The sequence below is a fragment of the Papio anubis genome, chromosome 6 (assembly GCF_008728515.1).
Source record: "Papio anubis isolate 15944 chromosome 6, Panubis1.0, whole genome shotgun sequence".
In the NCBI taxonomy this organism is placed as follows: Eukaryota; Metazoa; Chordata; class Mammalia; order Primates; family Cercopithecidae; genus Papio; species Papio anubis.
In genome coordinates, this window is record NC_044981.1 from 26,850,554 (window position 1) to 26,856,138 (window position 5,585).

Sequence of the window (5,585 nt, forward strand, 5' to 3'; positions counted from 1 at the left end):
CCACTAGGCCCAGCTAATTTTTGTATTTTTAGTAGAGACGGGGTTTCACCATGTTGGCCAGGCTGGTCTTGAACTCCTGACCTCAGGTGATGTGCCCACCTCGGCCTCCCACAGTGCTGGGATTATAGGCATGAGCCACCACGCCTGTTTGAATACTAGCCATCCACCAGGGCCAGGAGGGACGAAGTGCCATTAATGTGTTCTCAGAGTGCTGTGCTACTAACTAGAACTGGGCTCATGGAAGCTCCTCTGGGGATCTGCCTGTCTCTAGCCACCTCCTATTGGTCCCAGGTAGCACCAACTACTTCTTTCCAGCCACCTCCCTATCTCAGATCAACTCTCCTCCATTCCCACCTCACCCAACAGTGTACTTGGCCCTTTAGAACTCATTCTAGAAACTGAACAGGCTAGAAATGGGGGCTGTTCTTCTGGGCTATTATTTCCCCTCCTCAACTTCCTTCAATTACTCAAATTTCTTTAATTTTCTCCAGACGATCAAAGGTTACAGTTTCTCAGCATTGGCCCAGCTAGGATGCTTAGAAACGCGTGATTAATAATTTGTCTTTTGTGTTTTAAGAAAGATCTCCACAACAAACCTGGATCCCCTTTTGAACAGTCCTTTCCTCATGCCTACCAGTGTTTGAAAGTAAAAGTTTTCCATTAAAAAAAAAAAAAAGACCTCAGTTTCTTTACATACAGCCAATGCCAACAAAACTGTAGGGCTTGGGTAGGGTTGGGAAGAGAAACTTTGGAGAGGGAAAAAAAGAAAGTCAAGGCGACAACCATAGACACTCTCTGCTTGGCTGACTGGTTGGGGCACCACGATGAATACTAGCGTTTTTTGTGTACAGGTTAGATCATGAGTCAATTCAATTTTGCATGCGTTTTTCTGAGACCAGCTCTACTCCAGCACGTTGCAAAAGTGAGCGCACACGACTTCAAGGTACTGCCGTGACTCGGATTCGAACCGAGGTTGCTGCGGCCACAACGCAGAGTACTAACCACTATACGATCACGGCACGCCACCAGAGGCCGCTGCCTGGAGGGTTCTCCCTTTGCTCATTTCTCAGGAACTGTCTATTTTTGTCATCTAAAGAATGGTGCACTGTCTTCCGTCCTTATTTACACACCTACCCAGTTTACTTCCTTATCCACCCCCTGTCCCCAGTATTTTGCTTATGGCAAACAAGCCAAAGGTGACACGAATTGTTTCATTATACGGATTTTTCCCAGCGTGGTGGTTCTCTTTTGGGATTGGTAATATTGTGCTTGTAAACTTACTAGTCTCACTTCTATCGCCAACCCACGCATGTCTCTTGCTTAGTTTAGCAGTGTGGTCCTCAGATCTTTGGCAACAAAAGGAAGAGGGCGCTACTTTGAAGTGGACCTGCCGGATCCCATTTTTTGCCAAACTAGTCAGAATCTTTGGGGGCTTGGCATGGAATCTGGCATCTCGACAGGTGCCAGAAGTGAGTTTCTCGTCACGAGGAACTATGTAGCTTCGTCCTGACCCAGGCACCTGTGAGAAGCCCCTGAGGCGCTGGCGCACTCAGCCTGCCCACCTGAGCCGTCAGGAAATGTCCTGCGGCGCTCGCACCTCAGAGTGAAACTTCTTTCTCCCTCTCATACCTAGTTTGCCAGAAGGGGGAGATAAGAGAGTGCCTCTCCTGTGGCTCCAAAGCTCTATGGGACTTCCCTCTCACCCCGCTTGCTGTTTTAGGAACGCAGCCTCTAGAGTCAAGGTCCTGGTCGTGTTTTCCCCTTGATACTAAATGTTGTTTTTTCTGTAAAATCATTCTGGTCTTAAAACTCCTGAACTCAACTGATCCGCTCCCCTAGGCCTCCCAAAGTGCTGGGATTACAGGAGTGAGCCACCGCGCCCGGCCTCTTCTCTTTACCTGGCTAAATTTGTTTAATGCTTCAGCTTCAACTCAAGGAAGCTTTTTCAAATCAAGGAAGCTTTTCTTGACCTCCCGTCTCCACGCAACATATGGTTCCTTTTTTTTTTCTTCCTTCCTTCCTTCCTTCTCTCTTTCTCCCCTTCTCTCCTTCTCTCTTTCTCTCTCTCTCTCTTTCTCTCTTTCTTTTCTTTCTTTCTTTCTTCCTCTTTCTTCTTTTTTTTTTTTCTCAGAGTCTCGCTCTGTTGCCCCGGCTGGAGTGCAATGGCACAATCTTGACTCATTGCAACCACCACCTCCCAGGTTCAGGCCATTCTCCTGCTTCAGCCTCCCGAGTAGCTGGGTTTACAGGCGTAAGCCACCACGCTGGGCTAATTTTTGTATTTTTAGTAGAGACGGGGTTTCACCATGTTGGCCAGGTTGGTCTCCAACTCCTGACCTCAAGTGATCCACCCGCTTCAGGCTCCCAAAGTGCTGGGATTACAGGTGTGAGCCACCATGCCTGGCCACTTGATTATTTTTCACTTTTCCTTTAGTGCTCCTATATCAGTTTGTAATGTATAATACCAGAGTTATTTGATTAATGTCAGCCTCCCTCCTACTTCTCCAGTATGCCCCAAGACGAGGTTTCCATTTTGTTCAATAGTCTATCATTAGGGCTCCCCATTTGGTAGGTTCTTTATCAATATAATTTGACTGCAGAATGAATGAATGGATGGGCAGAGATTACAATCCAAAGCTATATAAAAGCAACTTCATCCAGCAGCGTCTGGCCCAGTTCAGCAGGCTTGTCTTTTGACTTTTGATGGGAAAACATTGGTAATAATTTAAAGAAAGGTTGGGAGGTCAAGACAGGAGTATTGCTTGAGGCCATTAATTTGAATCAAGTTTGGGCAACATAGTGAGACCCTGTCTCTATAAAAAAATAAAAAAAAATTTAGCCAGGCACAGAGGTGCATGCCTATAGTCCCCATTACAAGGGAGGCTGAGGCAGGAGGATCACGTGAACCCAGGAGTTTGAGGTTGCAGTGAGCTATGATTGTGCCTCTGCACTGCAGCCTGGGCCACAGAGCAAGATCCTGCCTCTAAAATAATAATAAGAAATTTAAAAACGAAGGGAGTTCAAAACCACAGTTGCAGCTATCCATAATAAAGCTCAGCAGAGCCAAAATAACGTGCTTAATTTCCTAAAATTTTCTTTATCTCCTTTCCTCTGTCTGGATTACACAAAACTATTCTAATTACTAACAGCTTTACTGAATGAAGAATTACCTGTTTCCTAACAATTTTTTTTTTTTTTTTTTTTGAGACGGAGTCTAGTCGCCCAGGCTGGAGGGCAGTGGCGCAATCTTGGCTCACTGCAAACTCCGCCTCCCGGGTTCAAGTGATTCTCCTGCCTCAGCCTCTCGAGCAGCTAGGACTACAGGTGCATGCCACCATGCCTGGCTAATTTTGTGTGTTTTTAGTAGAGACGGGTTTTCACTGTTTTAGACAGTATGATCTCGATCTCCTGAGCTCGTGATCCACCTGCCTCGGCCTCCCAAAGTGTTGGGATTACAGGCGTGAGCCACTGTGCCTGGCCCTAACATTCATTTTTTTGATCAGGGAAGAGACCTAAGGGCTTTCTCAGTATCAAAGACATGAGCTCCATCAAAGAAAATGCAGCCAGTAAGAAGGAGAATGCAAGCTGCCTCTGTCTCAAGTCTCCTTGAATTGAATCTCTCTTTTTCCTTTGCTTACGGCCTTCCTCAACCCCATTCAGAAAGCTGCTGTGAATGAAAGTGCTTTTCAGCATTTTCTGCTGGGATGTTTTTGGAAATTGGGTTGATCTGCATGTGCTTCTCCATAAAAAGAGAGAAAAGCTGTATCTTTGATGTCACAGGCCTAGAAAAAGGCCTCTTTCCTCGTGCTTATTTTGAAAGGACGTTTTGAATATTTAATCTGACACATTCACTACAGTGATTCTGAGAAGAATAAGAGACAGGCTGGCACAGTTGAACCTACCAGTTCTACCTTTATCATTGCCATGCAGTCTTCTACGTCTGAATTTCTAAACTTTCTGTAATAAATAATTTAAAACCCTCTTTCTTTCAAGGGAATAGTTCAGCAATATTTTCCTTCTTCTCCTGTATTATTTAAAAAAATTCTATTTGATCTCTATAGGATCTTTCATTTCAGCATTCAAAGCTTTTATTTCTTTCATCTGAAAGACATGTTCTCTTGCTTTCACTTTTCCTTTCAGCTATTGATAGTGCTGTCTTTCACTTTATAGCCGTATTTCCTCAAAGTGTCATCAAACCCCTATCTTATTTCTTTCATCTCATTTCTTTATTACGCTCCTTCATTTTGCTTTCTTCTCCAACATTCCACTTAAACTGATCTATTACATTTCACTAGTTGAAATGGCTATGTTAGTCCTCAACTTATATGATTTCTCAATACTATTTGATACATTGGATTTCTCCCGCCTCTTAGAAACTGCTATGGTCTGAATGTGTTCCCCAAAATTCTTATGTTGATAGTTAATTGCCAATGTGATAGTATTAATAAGTATCAAAACAGTGGCCAATATGTAGAGCCATCTCTCTATATCCAGAATGCACATGTCTAGGAGTCAAGATGTAGAGGTGTGAGTATCGCTTCTCATTATTACCCAGTGATCCATTTGGACAATTTTGTATCCTATCCCTGTGACCTTGATTGAGCTCTGAGGGAATGGGTGTCTTTGTGCCCAGTGGATAAATGTTTCCACTAGAGAGTAATGTCACTTTTCAGATCAACTGAAACTTGAAAACTGCTTCTGGCCGTTTTAGTCTTTTCATGCCACTGAACCAATATGCAGGGCAAAGTGTCCCTCTACTTGGAGTGATTGCTCCCAATTTCTAGGAGGTAGTTTGATGTCTGCTGTACAACGGAGGTTAAAGAATACAAAAAACAAAAAACAAACAGAGAAGTCTCTAAATGTTTTTTGCCCACAAGCTATGGTCAATTAAAAATTGTGACAATGAGATAAAGAAAAGACCACAAGGACACAGATCCCACAGGAATAAAGGCACACTTTATACTACTGTGTAAAGAATTCAGCCAATGTGCTGATGGAAGTCAGGAAAACAAGAAATGAATTTTATTTTTATTTATTTTTGAGATAGGGTCTCATTTCATTGCCCAGGCTGGTGCCCAGGCTGGAGTGTAATGGCATGATCATGGCTCACTGCAGTCTCAACCTCCCAGGCTCAGGTGATTCTCCCACCTCAGCCTCCCCGATAGTTGGGAGTACAGGCATGCGCCACTATGCCTGGCTAATTTTTTGTATTTTCTGTAGAGTCAGAATCTTGCCATTTTGCCCAGTCTCATGTTGAACTCCTGGGCTCAAGTGATCTGTTCCCCTCGGCCTACCAAAGTGCTGGGATTACAGGCACGAGCCACCACACCTGGCCTAAGAAATGAATTTTAGAAGAAAGCTGTGATTACTAACCTAAGCCTCATGATTAGCCACAGAAGCAAGGTTCGTAACAGCTTGTATTATGTTAACTAAGTACTTCTCGCTTTTTACCCCAGTACATTCTAGGAAGGTGACAACTAACATTTTAGTTTTAAAGTAGGATTATGAACAAACTGGCATCACCCCCATGAGCTGGCTGTGATTTCACAAATTCCATGTTGGAATGCAATGCAGACTTTTCACTT

The 5,585-nt window shown here is 43.8% G+C and overlaps 1 non-coding gene across 1 annotated transcript; it reads right to left on the reverse strand.

Moving 5' to 3' along the window:
* Positions 1 to 947: 947 nt before the first annotated feature.
* TRNAH-GUG lies at positions 948 to 1,019 on the reverse strand. Its single transcript has one exon. It is a non-coding gene; the product is annotated as a tRNA-His (tRNA).
* Between the last annotated feature and the right edge of the window lie 4,566 nt (positions 1,020 to 5,585).